We start from the raw sequence: 21,961 nt of genomic DNA on the forward strand, positions 1-21,961 counted from the left end.
AAGATGCCCGGGCCCCGCGGGCTGCTGGCCGACCGCGGCGCGGAGGGACGGAACTCGTCGCCGGGTCCCCGAAGGGCGATCGTGGACACCAGGCGGCCGGCTCGCGCTCCGCGCTGCCTCCGCCGTCGGACGCGCGCCCCCTCCCGGTTCCGAGCGACCCCCGCGCCTCCGCCCGGCCGGGAAGGGGAGCTGGGCCTGCTGGCGAGGATCTGGCAGGGGCGCTAGCGCTAACGGAGCTGGAGGGGTCGGGAGCTGACCTCTAGGAGCCCGGCCCCGCGGGACGCTCACCCGCGCGGGGTCCGCACCGCGCCCGCGTGGCCCTCTCGCACTCGGAGCCTGGGAGAATGGGTCTGGGCGTGCTCTCCCCGCCGATGTCTCGGACGCCTCCTTGCTCCAAGGCGGGCGAGGACTCGCGCAGGATCATGCATATTCTATCAGGGAGGAGGATCTGTAAGAGGCTCACCAGTCACACCGCCTTTGTTCGTTCATTTTCTAGACTATTCCAGCGCACCCACGCTGCCGCCTCCCTTAGCCTCTTGTCTTTATCTCCAGCCCCCGTTTCTCCTTCGCAGTTCTCTGAACAGCTCTACTACTTCCCTAGGAGACTCAATGGCCTTGAACTTGGCATCTTAGCGGTGGAACTGATGAAGGCAGGAGACCGGACTGTGCTCTCATTCGCTGTGCTGAGTGCGAATTCCCAGAGACGGTCCGTCCGCAGTCTTGCAGTCGACTTTTTGGATTTGAGGGAAAGATGGCAAAAGAGGCGACCTAGCAGAAGTCCAGGTCCGAGATCACTTCCTTGTGCAGCGCTGTTAGGGCTCGGTGAGGCCGGCACACAGATTCTTTTACATGGCCTTGTTCACCTGTCTTCTGTGCCCCAGTTTCTTCCCTCCCAGCCTACATTTCTCCCTTTCTCACCAAGGCCTGATCTTCTTTACAGAGAGCAAACACCACGGCGGGGGTGGGTGGGTGTGGGGTGTTTTCCTTGCTCTGCTGCCCCCTCCCCTCTGCAGCCTGCACCCAGGGGCACAGCCGGCTTCACTTGTCCGCTTGTCTCTTCTCCTCTGGCTCTCCCCTCTCTCCTCAGCCTCCCCTTTTCTGCTGGCTTGTTACCTCAAGTGGACAAACGTATTCACCTCTGCCTTATTCAAAACCAACAGCACCTCCTTACATCTCAGGCTCCTTGTTAGTATCACCATTTTCCCTCCTGCACATGGCAGCCTAGAGTTAGGAAGGGCATCTGACTCTGGCCTGACTTTCTTTACCTCCTGTTCACACCTCTCAGCTCCTGGCAGCCTGGCTTTGGCCCACCTCCCTACTGAAGATATTCAGTATATTTCAGAATATTGAAAATATTCTCATTAGGGTCTTCAATGGCCTCCCAGGCACTGAACTTCATTCATGAACTTAGGTCTTTACTTTCTTTGACCTCTCCAGGGAGCTGGCACTGACCCTCCTTGAGACTGTCTTGTCCTGTGGTTTTGATGTCCTGTTCACCCTCTGCCTGGTGGAGGTGCCTGAGACCCCAGCACTCTTTCTCCCCTTGCACACATTCCTGGAAGGGCTGACTGTATCCTCAACAGTCTGTGCACACGGCTCTATGCCCACATCACATCTGCATCCTGGCTCACCCGCTTGTCCAACGCCGTCCCCAAGCACACCTCCATTTCTATGCCTCACAGGGATCCTCACTTCTACCTGCCAAGGGCTGAGCTCCTCCCCTAAGCCTACCCCCACACCCCCCCACTTGTTCCTCTCTGTTCTCTCTCTCTGTGATAAGGGCCCCTGATTTTCCAAACCAGAACATGGGAGCCGTTCCTGACTCCTTTTCCTTCTTGCAAACCCGAGTATTTATTGTGTCCCAAAGAGTCTGTTTCCTAAATATCTGTCCTGTCTTTTCCACCCTATCTTCCGTTGCCATGGTCTTAGATCACGAATCTAACCTGGACTTCAGCAATGGCTCCTGCTCACTCACTCCAGTGCTGGTACCATGTTGCTGCAGTGACAATACAGATCTGCCATGTTCCCGTCGCCTATGAGGGCTTGACCATGATCCTTCAAGGCTGGGTTGATGTAAACTCTGTGGCCACAGCTCTCTCAAGTCTCTCCCCTTCCCAGCACTGCCCTGCCTCTCCTTCCAACTACTTGTACTTCCTGAACACCCTAGCTTATCCCTGGGTCCACATGCTGGTTCTTTCTGGAATACCTGGAATACCTTCTTCACTTGGCCACCTCCTAATTATCCTTCCAGCCTCACCACTCCCTCCACATTCAGGTTAGGCCCCCTTCCCTGTGCTGCATCGTCTCACCAGCTCCTTGCATTGTAATGGTTTATTTGCAGCTTTCCCCACAGTTCACTAGATGGGTGACTCTACAAGGGCCAGGTCTGAGTCTGTCCTTTACACATGCAGCACCTGCATCCAGTCCAGGGCCCGGCCTACAGGAGCTGCCTGCCCCAGGAACCTTCATGGAATGGATGAATGAATTCATGAAAGCCAGAGATAACTCTGCTCAAAGTCTGGGGTCTCATGAAAGGAATTTTGTGATCAGGTTTTAAGTTCAGAGAGTACTTGTCCAGGTTAGTATCATGTCGAAATTATTCTTTTCGACAAAAGCAAACCTCCAGTGCCATACTATACTCTGAGCTAGGTTGAAAGTTCTCGTGTTGTGTAAGGGGACTATTTATCACTGTTGCCAGGCCTCACACCTCGAGTTAACACAACTGTTCACACGTGGCAACAGCAAGCTGGCATGTACTGTGGCTACTGGGGAAGTCGGGAGGCGAGAAAAGGTAAGTAAAAATTGCTTAGTGTAGTGGGATGTTTATAAGGATTTGCCAACTTTTGTAATGCCAAGATTTTTAGAAACTGTTACTTGGAAGAAAAAGTTTCAAAACAAATCCCATGGAAACTTATAAAGGGAGAATTAAGTTAGAACCCCCAAACCACACTTTGAAGGCAGCCTGATAATTCGGTGACCCTAAAAACACAGCAAAAAGTTTCCACTTGTTCAGATCTAAGAATTAGGGCTGTTACAAGACAAGACAACAGGTCCAAAATGGAGTCGCTTATGCTAAGCCCCGCATCACCAAACTGAGAATCAATTAGTTTTGACTTTCCCAGAAATGAAATCTTAAACCTGTCAATCTGAAACCGCCAGATCAGCACTAGTTAGATAATCTGCCTCATACACTTCTGTCATCCCCTAACGGCAAGGAACCTTGCAATAACCAACCCACTTTTTAACCTAGTGTAATTGCCTTGTTTCCGCTCCTGGCTGGATATGGAAGTCTTTATTTTGTACTGCTCCTCGGAGCTACTTTCCATCAGCTAGATGGGGTGTTGCCTGATTTGAATCAAGTTTTGCTCAAATAAGCTCTTAAACATTTTAATATGCCTGAGTTTATCATTAAACAGGGTTAACAATAAATTCTTATATTTGGAATTCAGAAAGACTTATGTGAACAGGTATGATGAAAAATATGCCATAATACACCCAAGAAGTTAATATATCAATATAATAATAATAATAGTAATAAAAAATAATAATAATCCGTGTAAAATAGCTTCTACTAGTTGTCCACTGATTTCTGGCACTGTGCTAATCCTTCCCATGGAGTAATTTGTGTAACATTTGCAGTAAGGAACTATTGCCAAGATTACTTCCAGAAGCTTAGAAGGGCAAGGAAGAGGTGTATCTGAGATATAAACCTTTGTGTCCTGGCTGCGATATCTGCACTGTACGAGGTACAGTGTGCCCACAGTCCACTGCTAAACATTCGAAAATAGAAAGTCAACGTCCGTATACAGTGATGCAACAAAGCCAGTTTTACCTAGTCTGTTATCCGGTAGGAGTTCAAGACACTTTTTTTTGTTTTTTTTTAAATCCAATCATCTGGCCTTTTTCTAGTCTGGTCTGGGAAGCGAATCCTCATTTGTGTTTTAAACCATGGGATCAGAATCCCAAATCCCAGCTGGCTCTGTTGCGGCAGCAGGAGAGGAGCTTTTGGGGAGCACCCAGGGTAACCTGGAGCGCAGGCAGCGCGAGCATCTGTTGCCAGGCAACGGCTATGCAGCAGCATCGCCCTCACCAAGAAGCACGCACGCCCACCTGCAGAGACTAAGGGCTGCCCTGCAGCTGCTTGCCCTGAGAGGAGGGGGTGGCAGCGGGGCAGGGAAGCTCCTGCGCCTGCCTCCGAGGCTGGGAAAGGCCCTGGGCTCACCAAGGAGAACTGAGAAGGCACAGAGTTTGAGGCAGAAGGACAAAGGTCAAACAAAGTGGTGTTTTCCTCACTCTTGTTGATATTTAAGACAGGGTATCTCAAGTCTGAGTGCATTTGGAAGTTTAATTATTTAAATTTCTTTTACACTTAGTTTTGTGAATTTTGAATAGTGACTTTAAAATTTGGTTTTGCCTCCGACCCTCTGATTTAAGCTGGCACGTGATGAAAACAAAAAAGAAACTGCACCTGTTCTCTGGTTAGCTGAACTCAAGATCGTGGCAGCAGGACCGACACCATTTGCTTCTCCCTTAAGGAGGTGCCGGTAGAAGTGTAATGAACAACCGGCTGGAACATTCAAGGAAACGGTTTCAGTTTATGACAAGCCTAGATGATTATTTGAAAAATGTAGTAACTGGTCTTGGGGTGGCATTTTATGCTTTCCAACTTCCTGAAGGTTAAAACTGCAGTAAGAATTTTAGAACAGATGTATCAAAAGTTTTAGAAGAAAAGGAACAAAACAGTTTAGGAAAGGTGCGTAGTTACTAATTCCATGCAAGGGCAGTGTTCCAAGAAACTAAAAGCTGCAGCCAGTTTTGCTAAGCCCAGGGCCGGGGGTGGGGTGGGGGAAGGGGGTGGTGCCAGCATGGCCACCGGCTGAGCGGATGGTGTGCACACAGCCGTGCCACTGTAGACAGCTTGCGGTTGTTTTATCTCTTTTCTTTCTTAGTGCATTGGTGCAAATAACCCGTGTAGATTATTTTCCCTTAGAACAGAGCTCACTGCATGACCTAATTACCATACACTTAAAAATACTGTGGTTAAAAAGTTGTACATTTTTATGGAAAAGCAGGGACACATTCAGTTTACCCTTTCTGTACATAATACTCTGCAATCAAATACTTGAGAATTCATTGAAATAATTTGTCTTTTTTCGCCCTTGCTCCTCCAGCCAAAGTAATATTAAGTAGCATTTGGGAAGGGCCATGCATAAAGGGTAGTGATGCAGTCTGTTTAGCTGACAGCTTTAAAAGCTAAAGCAGCAACGAATCTGTAGGAAAGGTATCTTAACTGACTTTCACCCTGCCCTGTGTCCAAAAACCTAGGACTGAAATATCCTCATTGGAATACACAACTCAGTGTGACAGGCGGGAGTTTAATTACAGTATAAAAATAGAAGTGAGACTACTGAATACCTTAAAGAAAACAACAACAAAGACTCCATAAAGCAGAATGGGAAATCTGCAAACAGCGTGAAACTATTACAGTGTTGCAGTTCAAAACATCTGTGAAAGCTACCAAGCAGGGTCAGGTTATGGGGCAGAGACATCAGAAGGACAGCTTGTGGACCCTCAGCGTATATTGATCGCAAGAGAAACCACATGCATCAAAGTTGCATTTAGTAGACATTTCCCAAACAGAAATCAAATAAGGGGCTCAAGAAGGACGGAGTGAAAATTAGCCTTCCACCAGTAAAGATTAGCATCCCTAGCTATTTTATCCTGATCTTCAACCTTAGATGGCCTAACAAAGTATGGGACTACAGCAGATTTTCAGACACAGGTTGCTTAATTGATAGATTTTGATAGTGATGTAAAATTGCAAAGATAGTCTACAGTTTTAAAGATCTTTCTTTCTTTACTAATTAACAACCATCAGATGTAAGATGTAGAGCTTGCAAACAAACAAATCTACCATATGTGAATCAATTTTACATGTTTTCTTTTTCATTTTTTTTAGAGTTTTTATTTTAATTCCACTTAGGTCACATACAGAGTTATACTAGTTTCAGGTGTACAACATAGTGATGCAACACTTCCATACCACACCGTGTGCTCAACCCAACAAGTGCACTCCTTAATCCCAGTCACCTGTTTCACCCATCTCCCCCCCGCCCCCCACCTCCTTCTAGTAACCATCAGTTTGTTCTCTATAGTTAGGAGTCAGTTTCTTGAATAATGCTTAAATCTAAGGAACATTTTATGACAAAAATAGTTTTAGCATTTAGTTCTAGATACCATGAGTTTTCTAGTCCTCAGCTAACTATATCCACCAACACTTTTTTTAAAGATTCAATCTCATGCAATCTCTGGGGTTAGAAGAATGCGCCCGGTGATTAAGAGCTCTCGTCCAGTTTAGTTTTTTGTAAAGTGCATCACATTCTTCCCCTGATTGGGAGCAAAAAGAGACAATGTGATGCACGTTTTAAATGCTTACAAACGTTCTCTTGGTGTCAGTGAGGTGCCCTTATGGGATGCCAGAGCTTCAGGAGGCTTGGTGACATGAATCCTGGTTTTTGCACGCCTATTCATAGGGTTGGACTTCAGCGATGCCTGCCTGCCTCACAATTGTCCTCCTAATTTAAGCAAATCCAGTAACAATATGCTATAAGGCAAGGTCATTAAGAGAATCCAATTTTGTATCTACGCAATATAGATTCATGTCATTGAACACATGTTTATCTCTTCCTACAGGCCATCATCTGTGGAGATGTACCACTGAAGCCATTTTCTCACCTTCTCGAGCAGCTGGGGAAATCAAACTAGCACACTGCCATCATTCAGAGATCAATGTGTGACAACATGCATGAGCCCAGGGCTGAAAGGGGTGGGAGGGTTCATGGAATTGGCAAAAGCTTCACCAAGGAGGAGGGGCCCCAGGTTGGACAGGGTAGGGAGTAGGAGCACACTACAGGTGAGGAAGAGCTGCTTAAGTAAAAGCAAAGGGGAGGGAATAGGTATTGCACAGGACGCAGAGGGACGCACGGTGCACCGTGTCTCTAAGGTGGGGTGAACCCAATGAGCCCAGGAAAATACATACTCTTGGCATGGCAATTTTCCTAAGATAAAAGCTCTCCCTTGGCTTGTATAGCTCAGAGGTTAAGAGCATGGGTTGCTGAGCAAGAATGGCTGGTCTCAAATCCATTTTCTGCTGTGTGGTTCTGTTTCTTTCTCCATAAATGGGTGAGGACAATGGCACTCACCTCATAGAGTTACGGCAAGAATGTTATGAATCGGTTCATCTTATCATAGTGGCTGGCAAGGAGCAAGCTCTTAATAAATGTAGTAATTATTATGATTCAACATTAATTTAACAAGTACATATCCACTTAATTCCTCTACATGAAGCAACACGTTGTCCTCGATGAGCTCCTGATTTTTTCTACTAGGCAGACACACGAGCAATGGCATATAGTACAGTCAACAAAGATTGGGTGAGGGTCTACCTACACTCAGCTGAGCAAAGTACTAGCCGCTGGCTGGGGACATAAAGGCAACATGTTGGAATCAGAAAAAAAAAAAAAAAAAGCACAAGTGGTGGATGGATAGACAAAATGTGGTCTACACATAGGATAAAATAGTATTCTGCTTCAAAGAGGAAGGACATTCTGGGGACCCCTGGGTGGCTCGGTCTTTTGAATGTCTGACTCTTGATTTTGGCTCAGGTCATGATCCCAGGGTCATGGTATTGAGCCTTGCATTGGGCTCTGTGCTGAGTGTAGAGCCTGCTTAAGATTTTCTCTCTCTCCCTCTGCCCCTCTCCCCTGTTCGTGTGCGCGATCTTTCTCAAATAAAAAAAAAAAAAGGAAGGAAGGACACTCTGAAGGGTGTTGCAACATGGGTGAACCTTGAAGAAATTATGCCAAGTGAAAAAATAAAAACAGTCACTAAAGGACATTTACTGTGTGATCCCACTTACTTCAGGGACCTAGAGTTGGTCCGATTCATGGAGACAGAAAGTATAATGGTGGTTGCCAGGGGCTGAGGGCAGGGAATGGGGAATTATTGCTTAAAGGGCAATGAACATTTCTGTTTGGGAAGAGGAAAACATTCTGCGGATGGATGGAAGCAGTGGCTGCCCAACAATGGGATGAATGCAGTTAATGCCACGGAATCATACACTTAAAAATGGTTAAGAGGGTAAATTTTATGTTATGTGTATTTTGACACAATAAAAACAAGAAAAACTTGCACGTAGAATATTTATCATGCCGATGTGGAATAGAGAAATCTTTCTCCTTTGTGGTTTCAGGATGTTTGTTTTGACTTTTCTGATTCTGGTTAAGGGACTTCAATTTCTTTGGAAACATTTACTGCAATTATAGATTCTTACCAGCAGGTGGCAATGTAGAGCTGGAAGGACAGATGGAAGCTGTAGGGATGCTTCAGTGGTACATTGACATTCATTCTTTCACCATTAAGTATGTTTTTAAATGTCTATATACGCATAGCTTTGAGATTATAAGGATTAATTAGACACGGCCCCCCATCTCAAGCAGTTTACTAGTCTAGTAGAGAGGGGCAGACATGCAATCAAGTAAATGCAATCAAGTTCTCCGCATTCTATAGAGATTACAGCAAGGATACATGGGGGGGGGGGGGGGGGGGTGTGGTCAATTATAAAAGTGAAGAAAGAATATCATTTACTTTCCCGGGGAAATGCATGCTAACCTTTGTTACTCACTCTTCATCTTAATTTTGAAAAGACACTGAAAGGTGCTTTATTTCTAGCATCGCATCTGATCCTCACAGCGGCCTCCAAGATGCACATTATTATCCCCATTTTGCAGAAAGGGCTGTTGGTCTGAAGGTCCCACCAGGGCCTGAAAGGGGTGGGGCACCTGTCTGATCGCAAAGCCTGTGCCTTGTCCAGAAGGAACTCTGTGGCCCTTACAGACTGAAAAAAAAAAAAAAAAAATCACACCATTTTTCTTCCACTATTTCCAAAAAGAAAAAAATCAAACAAGTCCACCTCCTTTCTAACTCAGTTAGGCAGATTAATCTGCATATAATGACTGATGAACTAATTAACTCTTTGCCCAGTTGCCTTAGCAACTGGATTCTTTTAGAATTTGGCTTAGTTGCAGAGTTTAAAGCAACAGTATTCCTTATAATAGAATGTCAAATTGTATATGAAATTAAATGGAACATAAACTCATTTTACCACAGGTGGGAACCTGTGGCTTTCTCAGAAAAGTTGCAATGTCTCTTCCTAAAGCTTGCAGAGCTGTTGGCAAAGAACAAGGAAGATAGAGTCTGGTATTTATTTATATTTGCCATTACATGGTTTGTTTACATTTGTCATTAAGTAGGAACCACTCAGTGGATTTAAACTGTAAATAAATGAAAGACTGACATTCCAAAGGAGAGTCTCTGACTGAAGACAAGCCCCAAACTATCTTAGATGTATTGTAGGATTGAGCAAGTGCAGAAATGTGTTGATGTGGTTATAGACAGCCAGGATTTTCAGAGGGGAAGAATAATGCACAAATACAGAATGAGGAGGGGCGCCTGGGTCGCTCAGCCGGTTAAGCGTCCGTCTCTTGATCTCAGCACAGGTCACGATCTCTTGGTTCATGAGATTGAGCCCCATGTCAGACTCTGCTGACCACGTGGAGCCTGCTTGGGAGTCTCTCTCTCTCTGACCCTCCATCCTGCTCATGGCCTCCCTCTCTCTATCTCTCAAAATAAATAAATAAACTTAAAAAAATATAGAATGAGGGAAGGCAAAGAAAAGCCTGTGAGAATGAGTTGAGATTGTAATGACCACTGGGAAATCATGATTTTCAAATATGTAAGTATATGTTCATAGTTATGGGCACATATGTGTGTTCAGTTGTATGCCTGTGTATATATGTATATATATATATATATATATATGTACAGATCATTGACCTTGAACAATGCAAGGTTGGGGTGCCGATCCCCTGCATAGTTCAAAGTCCATGTATAACTTGACTTCTCAAAAACTCAGCTGCTCATAGCCTACTGTTGACCAGAAACCTTACTGAGAACATAAACAAATAATTAAACACATATTTTGTATGATAAATATATTATCTACTGTATTCTTATAATAAGTAAGCTAGAGAAAAAATGTTATTAGGAAAATCATAAGGAAGGGAAATATATTTACAGTACTGTACTGTATCAAAAAAAATCTGCATGTTGGTGGATTTGTGAAGTTCAAATCTGTGTGGTTCGAGGGTCCACTGTATGTGCATATATTTTTTAGTGTTGTCTGCTGAAAAGGCCAAGAAGTTAAGACACTCCAGCAGCAGTGAGTGCATCTCCTGTCCAGATCTGGGTCTTTAGTCTTACGACCACAAGGAACTTGGGCTCTCCAGAGAAATGGCTGGTACCAGCATGGGGGCCAGGGAAGCTACAAGCTATACCTGGAACATTGTTATGCCCGAAGGTAAGAAAGTGCTTAAAAACCATCGGGGTCATGTCATCAGAACACAAGAGCCAGATCGAAGGGGCTCTCATCTGGTCAAATCTGGATGACATGAGCACCCACATATTTACTCACACAAATGAGTTCTAAAGCACTGAAGAATACAGGAATATTATGTGTCCTTGCCGATAACACATAGATAAATAAATACATGGGGCAGAAAGGAGGGCTCTTGCTGGTTAGCAGCCAGAGAATGTGAACGGAGTCCTGGAATGGGAGAGTCAGCTTGTAACTTGTAACTTGTAACCAGCACAGTGAACTCTGGGTCAGGCAAGATCCAGTGACAGAGGCTCAATCAAGGGGAACATTAAAAAAATTTTTTTTAAATGTTCATTTATTTTTGAGAGAGAGGGAAAGAGAGACAGAGCGTGAATGGGGGAGGGGCAGAGAGAGAGAGGGAGAGAAAATCTGAAGCAGCTCCAGGCTCTGAGCTGTCAGCACAGAGCCCCATACGGGGCTTGAACCCATGAACCGCAAGATCATGACCTGAGCTGAAGTTGGGCGCTTAACTGACTGAGCCACCCATGCACTCCATCATTAAAAAAGTTTTTTTTTAATGTTCCCCTAGATTGAGGGGTGCCTGGGTGGCTCAGTCGGTCGAGCGTCCAACTTCGGCTCAGGTCATGATCTTGCTGTTCATGAATTCGAGCCCCGCATCGGGCTCTGTGCTGACAGCTCAGAGCCTGGAGCTTGCTTCAGATACTCTATTCCCCTCTCTCTGTGCCCCTTTCCCCTCTCAAAAACAAAAATGTTAAAAAAAAATTAAAAAAAATAAAAAATATGTTAATGTTTATTTTTGAGAAAGAGAGAAGAGTATGAGCAGGGGAGGAGCAGAGAGAGAGGGAGACACAGAATCTGAAGCAGGCTCCAGGCTCTGAGCTGTCAGCATAGCTGACTATTGATTACTTAAAGTAATCTGTACACCCAACATAGGGCTCAAACTCACAAGCCTGAGATCAGGAGTCACACGTTCCACCAACTGAGTCAGCCAGGTGTTCGCCAGGTAACATTTTCTTGAGGAACAAAATTTCTGCACGATCTCCCCACAGACTGCTTATCAGTTGCAAAATAAAAAAAAAAATAGCTACTCAGTGGAGAAACCAGACAACTATTTGGGTAATTAAACTGAACACCATCACAGGAGGAGGGGCTGGACATTATCCACTTCCAGATGCAGATCCTGAGAAGGACACATGTCATCTAGGTAAGTATTCTGGCCAGGGAGGCATAACCTGAGCTTAAGTCAGGAGGAGACATCAGGCAAACCTAATTTTTTTTAATGTTTTTAATTTATTTTTGCGAGAGAGAGAGAGAGAGAGAGAGAGACAGAGTGAAAGCTGGGGAGGGGCAGAGAGAGAGGGAGACACAGAATCCGAAGCAGGCTCTAAGCTCTGAGCTGTCAGCACAGAGCCCGTCGCGGGGCTTGAACCCACAAACTGCGAGATCCTGACCTGAGCCGAAGTCGGACGTCCAACCGACTGAACCACCCAGGAGCCCCCAAACCTAAATTTTACCAAAAGGAAGGTGGGGGGTGGGTATGTATTCTTCAAAAATGGCAATGTCGTAAAAGGCAATGCAACACTGTGGCAATGTTCCAAGTCAAGGGTAACTAAAGAGAGATGGAAACTAGACTGGATCCTGTGCTGGAGGGGAAAGGCTATACGGGACATAGTCGGCTCAACTGATAACAACTAGAATACGGGCTGCAAATAAAATATATTGATGGTGTCAATGTTAAATTCCCCGAAGTTGCTAACTGCACCGTGGTTATGTAAGAAAATACCCCTGTTCTTACGAAGTGAACACTCAAGTCTTTCAAGGGTAAAGGGCCACGATGCTGACAACTCAGTCTGAAATGATTAAGGAAAAAAAGAATCATGAATCTTGATCTATACCAAAGATTCGTACAAAGAATGCAAGTGATGAGGCATGTGTGGCCAATGTTAGCAGGCGCTGGATCTGGGTGACAGGTATCCGAGAGTTCTCTGTACTCTTCTTATACTGGAAACTTTTCTGAGTTTGAAATTACTTCTAAATAAAAAGTGAAATCATGAAAACAGTACCACAGGGATTCTGTGCTCCACAAAAGGCTCAAAAATGCATTAAAAAATCAAATGCCCCTAGGGCATTTAGGTTTGTCTAGAGCCCTCTCCAGGCTGCATGGCCTTGTTCAGTCAACAACCTACACACCCACAATATGTCGTTTAGTAGTACATCTAGTGCATGGAGTATGGTAAGAACATGGTGTTAATGTGGGTCAGCTAAGCACATGTGACCATCCTCAGCCGCTGTGGTCATTAGTGCTCCTTTAGAGGTGCAGTTGTTGAGACCTCAAAAATCACTTGCTGTCCTGCGGCCATCAAACGGGTCCACAGCTCTTTCATGTGAGGTTCACACCATACAATTTTCCCATGCGGCCTGGAAGGAGTGGTCTCTGGGTCCCTGGTCCAAGGGGAAAGCGCTTAGAGGCTAGGAGGAAGGAGGCTGGAAGCGTTGTCCACCTGGGCTCTGCCCATGGGAGGTCAGACCTTCCAGACACCCTCCTGCTCCTCTGGAAGACTGGAATCCAGTGCTCGCGCCCTTGACACTCCCCACCCCCGCCCTGCTCCCCGCCAGGAGCAGATGTGACAATACATGTTACAGTCAGTGAAGCCACAGAGGCCAAGAGCCAGGGGCACCTTGGTCTGGGATGTGCTCAGGCACGGCCCAAAGCCTGTCAGGAGAAGGGCCCTGGAGGACATAGAGAGACTATCACTAGCAAAGTGTGTGGGGGTACAGGCTGTGTTCAGGTTGGGGAGTGCCGATCTCAAAGTTTGCAGCCTGGTAGCTGGAAGAGATAATGTTGGCTAGCTGGGTCTGTGGGAAGTTTCGAAAATTCAAATAAGGAATGTAAGTCAGCCCTTTATCCCTTAAGTGCTGAGATACCAGCAGGCCTGTTAGCCCCCAAGTCCACTACCTTTTGTGAATCAGAAAGGATCCTATGCTGGGTATTTTCCTGGTTTCTGCACACCGCCTCATGTGGGCTCCGGGTTCCCGGCTCCCATGGGTGCAGAGGGGATGGAAAGGTGGGGGGGGGGGGGTGGGGTCACAGTGTGTGCCCTAGTCCTCTCCCAGCCAGGCTGTTGTCCAGCTGTGGCTTTCTCCTCCCCTGAAAGCCGCAGCTCCTGGCCAGAGGCCCTTTCCTTGGCTCCAATAACTGCTGTGGCCTCCTGCCCCTTAGACCTGGGCTGGCAATGGCTCCCTGCTGTTGGCCATCTCTGGGGTACGACACCATCCCTTTTGGGTTTTCCTAACCCTGTGCACACTTTTATAAATAATGTTTTCATCAAGCTCCCTGAAATAACTTGGTTTGAATGGGATATTTGTTTTCTGCCAGGATCCTGACCCAAACACAGCCCTTCCTCTGAGCTGATGACTCTGTGTGCCAGGCCTGTGGTTTGGGAAGCAGAGCCATCTGGGTTTCAGTCTCCATGGCTATTTTGGTTAGGTGTCCCTGTCCAGTGGAAAATCGGTACAACTGTGTTTGAGTGGAGCCCAGGCATACTGTCAGGTTCTGAGCGGGCTGTGATCTGACATGGCCTTTGCTTTCAGAAGGAAGAATCGTTCCCAAGCTGGAAAAGATGAATGAAGGGACAAGGGGGTGGCTCAATCAACAGAGAACTGGAGGCCCAGCCAGGGTGTGAAGACAGCGCACATTACAAGGAAGAGCGGAACGGAGAAACATTCAGAGAAACTTGCAAGAACATGGGGGCTTGGGGAGAGGGAAATGAAAAAGTGCTCAAGATCCTTAGAACTGGCTAGAAGACAATATACCCAGTGTAAAAGCATTTGTGGGTCATTATTACAAAGAAGCAAGCTATTTTTCTTCTACAAAGATCTTCAAGATATGTACAATAAACTGATTTCATAGTCACCACGTCAATATTTAGCTACATGTTTTTCAAATTTTTTTTAAATATGAAATTTATTGTCAAATTGGTTTCCATACAACACCCAGTGCTCATCCCAACAGGTGCCCTCCTCAATACCCATCACACCCCCACCCCCCATCAACCTTCAGTTTATTCTCGGTTTTTAAAAGTCTCTTACAGTTTGGCTCCCTCCCTCTCTAACTTTTTTTTTCTTCCTTCCCCTCCGCCATGGTCTTCTGTTAAGTTTCTCAGGATCCACATAAGAGTGAAAACATATGGTGTCTGTCTTTCTCTGTATGACTTATTTCACTTAGCATAATACTCTTCAGTTCCATCCTTTTGCTAAAAAAGGCCATATTTCATTCTTTCTCATTGCCACGTAGTATTCCATTGTGTATATAAACCACAATTTCCTTATCCGTTCATCAGTTGATGGACATTTAGGCTCTTTCCATAATTTGGCTATTGTTGAAAGTGCTGCTATAAACATTGGGGTACAAGTGCCCCTGTGCATCAGCACTCCTGTATCCCTTGGGTAAATTCCTAGCAGTGCTATTGCTGGGTCATAGGGTAGGTCTATTTTTAATTTTTTGAGGAACCTCCACACTGTTTTCCAGAGCGGCTGCACCAGTTTGCATTCCCACCAACAGTGCCAGAGGGTTCCCGTTTCTCCACATCCTCTCCAGCATCTATAGTCTCCTGATTTGTTCATTTTGGCCACTCTGACTGACGTGAGGTGATATCTGAGTGTGGTTTTGATTTGTATTTCCCTGATGAGGAGTGACGTTGAGCATTTTCTCATGTGCCTGTTGGCCATCTGGATGTCTTCTTTAGAGAAGTGTCTATTCATGTTTTCTGCCCATTTCTTCACTGGATTATTTGTTTTTTGGGTGTGGAGTTTGGTGAGTTCTTTATAGATTTTGGATACCAGCCCTTTGTCCAATATGTCATTTGCAAATATCTTTTCCTATTTTGTTGGTTGCCTTTTAGTTTTGTTGATTGTTTCCTTTGCTGCGCAGAAGCTTTTTATCTTCATGATGTCCCAATAGTTCATTTTTGCTTTCAACTCCCTTGCCTTTGGGGATGTGTCAGGTAAGAAATTGCAGTGGCTGAGGTCAGAGAGGTTTTTTTCCTGCTTTCTCCTCTAGGGTTTTGATGGTTTCTTGTCTCACATTCAGGTCCTTCATCCATTTTGAGTTTATTTTTGTGAATGGTGTAAGAAAGTAGGCTAGTTTCATTCTTCTGCATGTTGCTGTCCAGTTCTCCCAGCACCATTTTTTAAAGAGACTGTCCTTTTTCCATTGGATATTCTTTCCTACTTTGTCAAAGATTAGTATGTTTTTCAATTTTTAATTTTGAACTTACAGAAAGTTGTAAGAATAGCATAACATTTTGCTGCAGACCCTTCACCCGGATCCTCCATTGTTAGCATGTTGCTGGATTTGCTTTATTGTACAATCTGTGTTTTCATACTTCATATGCACACACTTTTTCTGGAACTATCTGACAGTAAACTGCAGACATTATGTCTTTGTCAGTGTGTATTTTCTAAGAACGAGATTCTCTCATAGAACTACAAACACTTCCATGGTCCTAGTAACTAATCTAAAGTCTATACTCAAAGTCTGCCAGTAGAAAGATTGATGTCCCTTATAGCCATCCTGTCCGTCCCCCTTCCAGGAGCCAGCCCACCATCACGCAGCATTCTGTTGTTAGGTCTGTCTTTTTCCTAATGTGAGAAATGTCCACCCTGGTGCTGATGTGGGAAAATGAGAAAGGATGCTTCTCATGTGCCGAAGGAGGCTGTGATTTCCAGCAGCTTCCAAACAACATGGCAAAATCTACTCTCAGACATGTGCCCGTCCCCCAGGGCCTTGTGCAGAATCCCGGTGCAAATCTTTTAGGACGGATGCTGTACAAAGGTATTGTAAAGGGGGCATGGCGCTTTTTAAAATCCTCATTCATGAGATTGCCTTTTACCATGACTTAATTTTCAAATTACTTAAAAATCAAACCAACGCCTCCACATTAAAAAGAAAGAAAACCACACACAAGGATCTTTGATGAAAACTACCCTGCTGGTGGAAAGAAAACCAAGTAGTTGTAGAGGCGCCCTGACATGTTAGGTCAGGTCCCCAGTGGGCTGCAGGACAACGTAGGGTGCACTTCCCCGCTTGTCTAAAGTTATGTATGCCCCAGATTCTTGTCTGCGACAATGAAGAGGGCCCGAGGGGCACCTGGAAAAATTGGGACAGGGGAAGGGAAGGTTTTCACTTTTGGTTCTGTCCTTCCGCATTCTCTGAACTTTTTACAATTAATTTGTATTCTTTTAAGCAAAAGAGACCAATGGACAAGTGAAATTACTGAAATCATCAGTCCCTTGTAGTCACCTCTTCAGTTAATCCAGCTCCTTTCCGAGCACCACTTGCTAATACCTTCAGTGTCCATCAACCCTCACACTGGCCCAGTGTTTTCCCCTCCCTGTATTAGTTCGGCCTCTCCCTCTGTCTGGAAAGGTTTTCAACAGCATCCCTGCACATCTATGCAAATCCTTTTGCAACCCTAGACTCCTGCCAGTGTCTCCTGTCCGAAGGCGACCCTGGTCCTGCAGTGACACATCTCATGGAAATCCCACTGGGTTTTTAACTCCCTCCCTCGTCGCTGTGGTTCTGCGAATGCCTAGTGTCTCTACTAGAATAAGCCCCTCCAAAGGCTATTTCCCACAGGACTTGTCAGATCGACGATGTTTACTGACTGAAGGAGAGAAAGACTACAGGGCAACCTCCACTTAGGGACAAGCGGTGTTCCTCTTGGAACCCAAAGCCAATGCCATGAGGTGGTTAGGATCCCAGGCTAGCCCATGACATCCCCACAGTCTCCACGATGCCCATAAGGATTCTTACCCAGCCATGTCTAGTTTTTTTCTGTGTTGTTCTTGTCAGCACCGATGTGGACAGAAAACTCCTGAAACTCAGCCATTTCAATTTTATTCATGTCTCACAATCGTTTCTGTTTACTACATCCTAAAGTATGATCCTACGATATTAAAAATCTGAAGCAATATATTTATGGACACAGATTTTCCATGAACACTATTGTCATCATTTTAAAGTTTATAATCCATAAAGGAAAAAAGTTTATTACTGCATATGAATTTTCCTGGCATAGAATTCCTTCCCCCCACCAAATAGAGAATAAGAAATATTTCAACCTTCATTGAATATAGTTCTGAAATAGTACTTTGCATTTCTGCTTAATCAAATAAAATGTTTTTAAAGTAAGTTACCTTTCATTAATTTTATAGGATCTTAGGGAAACTAAAATAAGTGATCAAAATTCTACATTCTCCAGTGTGGTTTCTTTCATATGACACTGAAATGCTTGCATGCAAGAGACGTTAAAAAAAAAAAAAAAGGTTATATTGTGGAGGGGGCACCTCGGTGGCTCAGTTGGTTAAGTGTCTGACTCTTGGTTTCAGCTCAGGTCTCATTAGACTCTCCCGTCTACTTTAGCTCAGGTCATGATCTCACAAGCCGTGAGATTGAGTCCCGCGTCAAGCTAGCACTGGGTGTGGAGCCTGCTTGGGATTCTCCCTCTCTCTCTCTCCCTCTCTCTCTCAAAATAAATAAACAAACATTAAAAAAATAAAAATAAGAAAAGTTTTATTGTGGAAATTTTCAAACATATGCAAAAGTAGACAGGTGAGTCTAATGACCACCTCACCATGCTTTCGGCCCGCGGAGCTCCAGCGATGACGGTTTCAACTTGATCCAGACTTTCGATCCTTTTGCACAAAGAAAAGGTTGCTGCTCTTGCTTAAGCCCCCAACTCCATCAAGGAACCACTGAGCCTCTGGACAGACAGCTGCATCTGTCTGAGGACATGAGACCCCTCTGATGCTTTAATCTTTCCTGGTGAGACGGGAGCATGAAAGTCTTGGAAAGTCTTGCAGTCTTGATTATCTACAAGTCAGCACCCGTGCAAATCTCCTTACGACGTGGCCCAGAAACACCTCAGTTCATCAGTCAGGGAGAAATAAGAACCACTTCTTCACCACTACTTCTGTCAGCTCCTTACCTTCTTACTTGCGATATTTGGATTCGGTTTGTGCAGAGTTTATCACTGATCTCCCCAAGTAATTATGGTGTGCTGATGACGTGGCAGGTGTTGTCCCAAGGAGTCAGGGACTCACACACTGACTAGCTGTGGGTTCTGGTGAAGATTCTGTTCTTTATCCTGAGAATGGCGGAAGTCACAGAGCTGTCAGAAGGAGGGCAGTGACAGGGAAAGTTTAGTCTCAAAATGATTCTGATATGTGGAGAACTGATTACAGGTAGGACAAAACTGGAATCAGGTGGCAGTTAGGAGGCGCTGTGCTTTCTCTGGGACAGAGACCATGCGAGCAGTTTTGCAGAGTGGACAGGTGCATGACCTGACCAGAAATGTGCAGAATCACATGAGCACGTAAGTCTTGGGCTTGGATTTCTTTAGCACAGAAAAAAATATTCCCAGAAGAGAATAAAGAACATACAGATGACGGGATGGTACCTGCTGCTGGCTTAACTCCAACTCCAGAATGCTGCTGTGTGTCCAGGTAAGCGCCACCCAGGCCTCATCCATGGGCACTCTGTGGGGGCCACCTGGTATAGCATGCATCAGACGGACCACTTGAACTTCCCTTTCAAACAAGGTAATGGAGGAAATCGTCCAGTACTCACCATTTCATATCTAGGAGCTTAATACATGACAGTTTTCCACTAACAACAAGAACTTGGGTGGCAGCCGCCCCAAGTAACCAGTATTGGACTCTGAAGGTCCCTGGAGCCCTGCTGACAGATTGCAAGAAGCCCCTCCTCTCTACCCTCTACCCGCCATTCTGGGCCCTCGGCCACGAGTCCAGCTTTCCTGTTCGACAGCACCATCTGGCGGCTGGGTCAGGAATAACCCAATTGTGAGCACATAACTTAAGCATCTCTCACTTTCAAGCGCCAGCGAACCACCGCCAGGCACCGCCTCTTTTTCCTTCTCAGCAGGACAGCGCACAGTTTAATTTCTCTTTTTCCCCCTGCTTGCTATTTCTCAGATATCAATTAATCAAAGCTCAGAAAACACCGGTTTCAAAAACACACAGCACTTCCTTTATCCACTCCTTCTTCCCCTTCTCTTTTCCTAATATTGCTGTTTTCTCTCTCCTTGAAGGTCCCAGTACTTCTGCTTACCCTATTGCTGTTAGCTGTTAAATTATCGTGTTCGTGACCAGTTATTAGGGCCTCCTGATTTAACAATGACATTGATAAAACCGATTCAAGGTCTATTCACATCTTAATTTGTTTTGAAAATCCCATATATTCCCCCTAAATTTGTAAATGTCGGTAAAGGTCCATACTTAGAAACTTGAAATTAAGACTCTTGATATTGCTAACCTGCAACACAATTAAAATTATAAAAACTAGGGGTGAAAGTTGACATTATTCACTATTGAGTAGATATCCCATGGGCTAGCACACAAGGCTCAGAGTGGCATGTGGTTAGGAACAGAAGGCTCTAGTGTCCAGAATATTTAAGGAACTCCTACAACTCAACGACAGGAAGACAAATAACCCAATTAAAAATGAACAAAGGATTTGAATTTGGACACTTCTCTAAAGAAGATACACAAACGGCCAGCCAGCACATGAAAAGATGCTCAAAATAAAAATCAGAAGCACAGTGAAAACAATTTCACACCCACTAGGATAGCTGTACTCACAAGGACAGACAATAACAAGTGTTGGTGAGGATGCAGAGAAACTGGAACCCGTACGTATTGCTGGTGGAAACATAAAATGACTCGCCGCTCTGGAAAACTCCTTTACTGTTCGTCAAAAAGTTAAAGAGTTAGCATATGACTCAGCAATTCCACTCCTCGACATATACCCACGAGAAATGAACACAACCTTGCAGGCAATCACTTGTGCATGAATGTTCATGGCCGCATTCTTCATGATGGCCAAAGAGTGGAAATAACCCAACTTCCCCTCAATGGAATGAATCGACAAATAGTGTGGCAAATCCATGCAGTGGACTCTTATTACACCACACAAGGAAATGAAGTAACGGTACACATTACACATGGATGAAAACATCATGCTAAGCAAAAGAAGCTCAACACCAAAGACCATGTATCGTAGAATTATTTATATGACATGCCCAGAACAGACCATTCCATAAAGACAGAAAACAGATTAGTGGTTGTTAGGGGCTGGGAGGGGGTGGAAAATGAAGGATGGGGTTTCTTTTCTGGGGGGATGACCATGTTTTGTAACTAGACAATGGTGATGATGCCACAACCTCGTGGATGCACTAAAACCCACCGACTTGTACCATGTAAAGAACAATAAATTTCATGGTACAGGAATTATATTTCAATTATGAAAAAAAAGGAACACACAACAATCTTTCTGGATTGGAATGAAAATGCATAATGGGATTTTCATGTTCTCATTTCTGTTTTGTCAGTGGTTGTTTCTGATTTATTTTGTGCCAGATTCTTCCAGGTTGTATGGAGGCCACAGAAATGAACCCGAAATGAACCCAGAAATGAACCATGACTCTCATAGAATACATAATCTGATAATAGATTTAAGCTAAGCTCATGAATATCTACAACATAAAGTAAAAGGCATTGTAAGGGAAGTACCTATAAAATGAACAAAGACTTCCAACAGAGAGGATGAGGACATGTTTCAAAGAGGAGGGAACACTTGAGATGGCTTCTGAAATATGGGGATGATATCTAGCCATTTGGGGAAGGGATTCCAGGGGCAAAGGAAGCTGAGGAGGCAGCAAGCAGGGAGGTCTAGTCTGGTGGGTTCACACTGCAGATTAAAGGGGGTGTGGTTCATAAGAAATGGGGGAGGGAAGCCAAAAGGTGCAAACTTCCAGTTATAAAATAAGTAAGTCCTGGGATGTAATATACAGCATGGTGACTATAGGTAATAATACTGCATTGTATATTTGAAAGTTGCTAAGACAGTAGATCTTAAAAGTCCTCATCACAAGAAAAAAATTTCTGCAGTCCCTATCAAAACAACACCAGCATTCTTCACAGAGCTAGAACAATCCTAAAATTTGAATGGAACCAGAAAAGACCCCAAACAGCCAAAGCAATCCTGAAAAAGAAAACCGAAGCTGGAGGCATCACAATCCCGGACTTCAAGCTGTATTGCAAAGCTGTAATCATCAAGACAGTATGGAACTGGCACAAAAACAGACACATAGATCAGTGGAACAGAACAGAGAACCCAGAAATGTACTCAGAAATGTATGGCCAGCTAATCTTTGACAAAGCAGGAAGAATATCCAATGGAATAAAGACAGTCTCTTCAGCAAGTGGTGCTGGGAAAACTGGACAGCGACATGCAGAAGAATGAACCTGGACCACTTTCTTACACCATACACAAAAATAAACTCAAAATGGATAAGAAACCTAAATGTAAGACAGGAAGCTATCAAAACCCTCAAGGAGAAAGCAGGCAAAAACCTCTCTGACCTCAGCCGCAGCAACTTTTTACTCAACACATCTCCGGAGGCTAGGGAAACAAAAGCAAAAATC

General features: G+C 44.7%; 1 protein-coding gene across 5 annotated transcripts in view; it reads right to left on the reverse strand.

Moving 5' to 3' along the window:
* GNAL (G protein subunit alpha L) overlaps positions 1–21,961 on the reverse strand; it is a 152,179-nt gene that overhangs the window by 108,042 nt on the left and 22,176 nt on the right. For 2 of the 5 annotated variants that reach the window (XM_060613215.3, XM_060613216.3), the window contains exon 1: positions 258–412. The exons of 1 other annotated variant lie outside the window; for it this stretch is intronic. The gene's annotated coding sequence lies outside the window, so the exon portion shown is untranslated. Of the gene's footprint in view, positions 1–257; positions 413–21,961 lie in introns of those variants that run through there. 2 more of the 5 variants (XM_060613217.3, XM_060613218.3) reach the window with 2 other exon arrangements.

This window comes from Panthera onca, chromosome D3, assembly GCF_046562875.1.
Source record: "Panthera onca isolate mPanOnc1 chromosome D3, mPanOnc1 haplotype 2, whole genome shotgun sequence".
NCBI lineage: Eukaryota > Metazoa > Chordata > Mammalia > Carnivora > Felidae > Panthera > Panthera onca.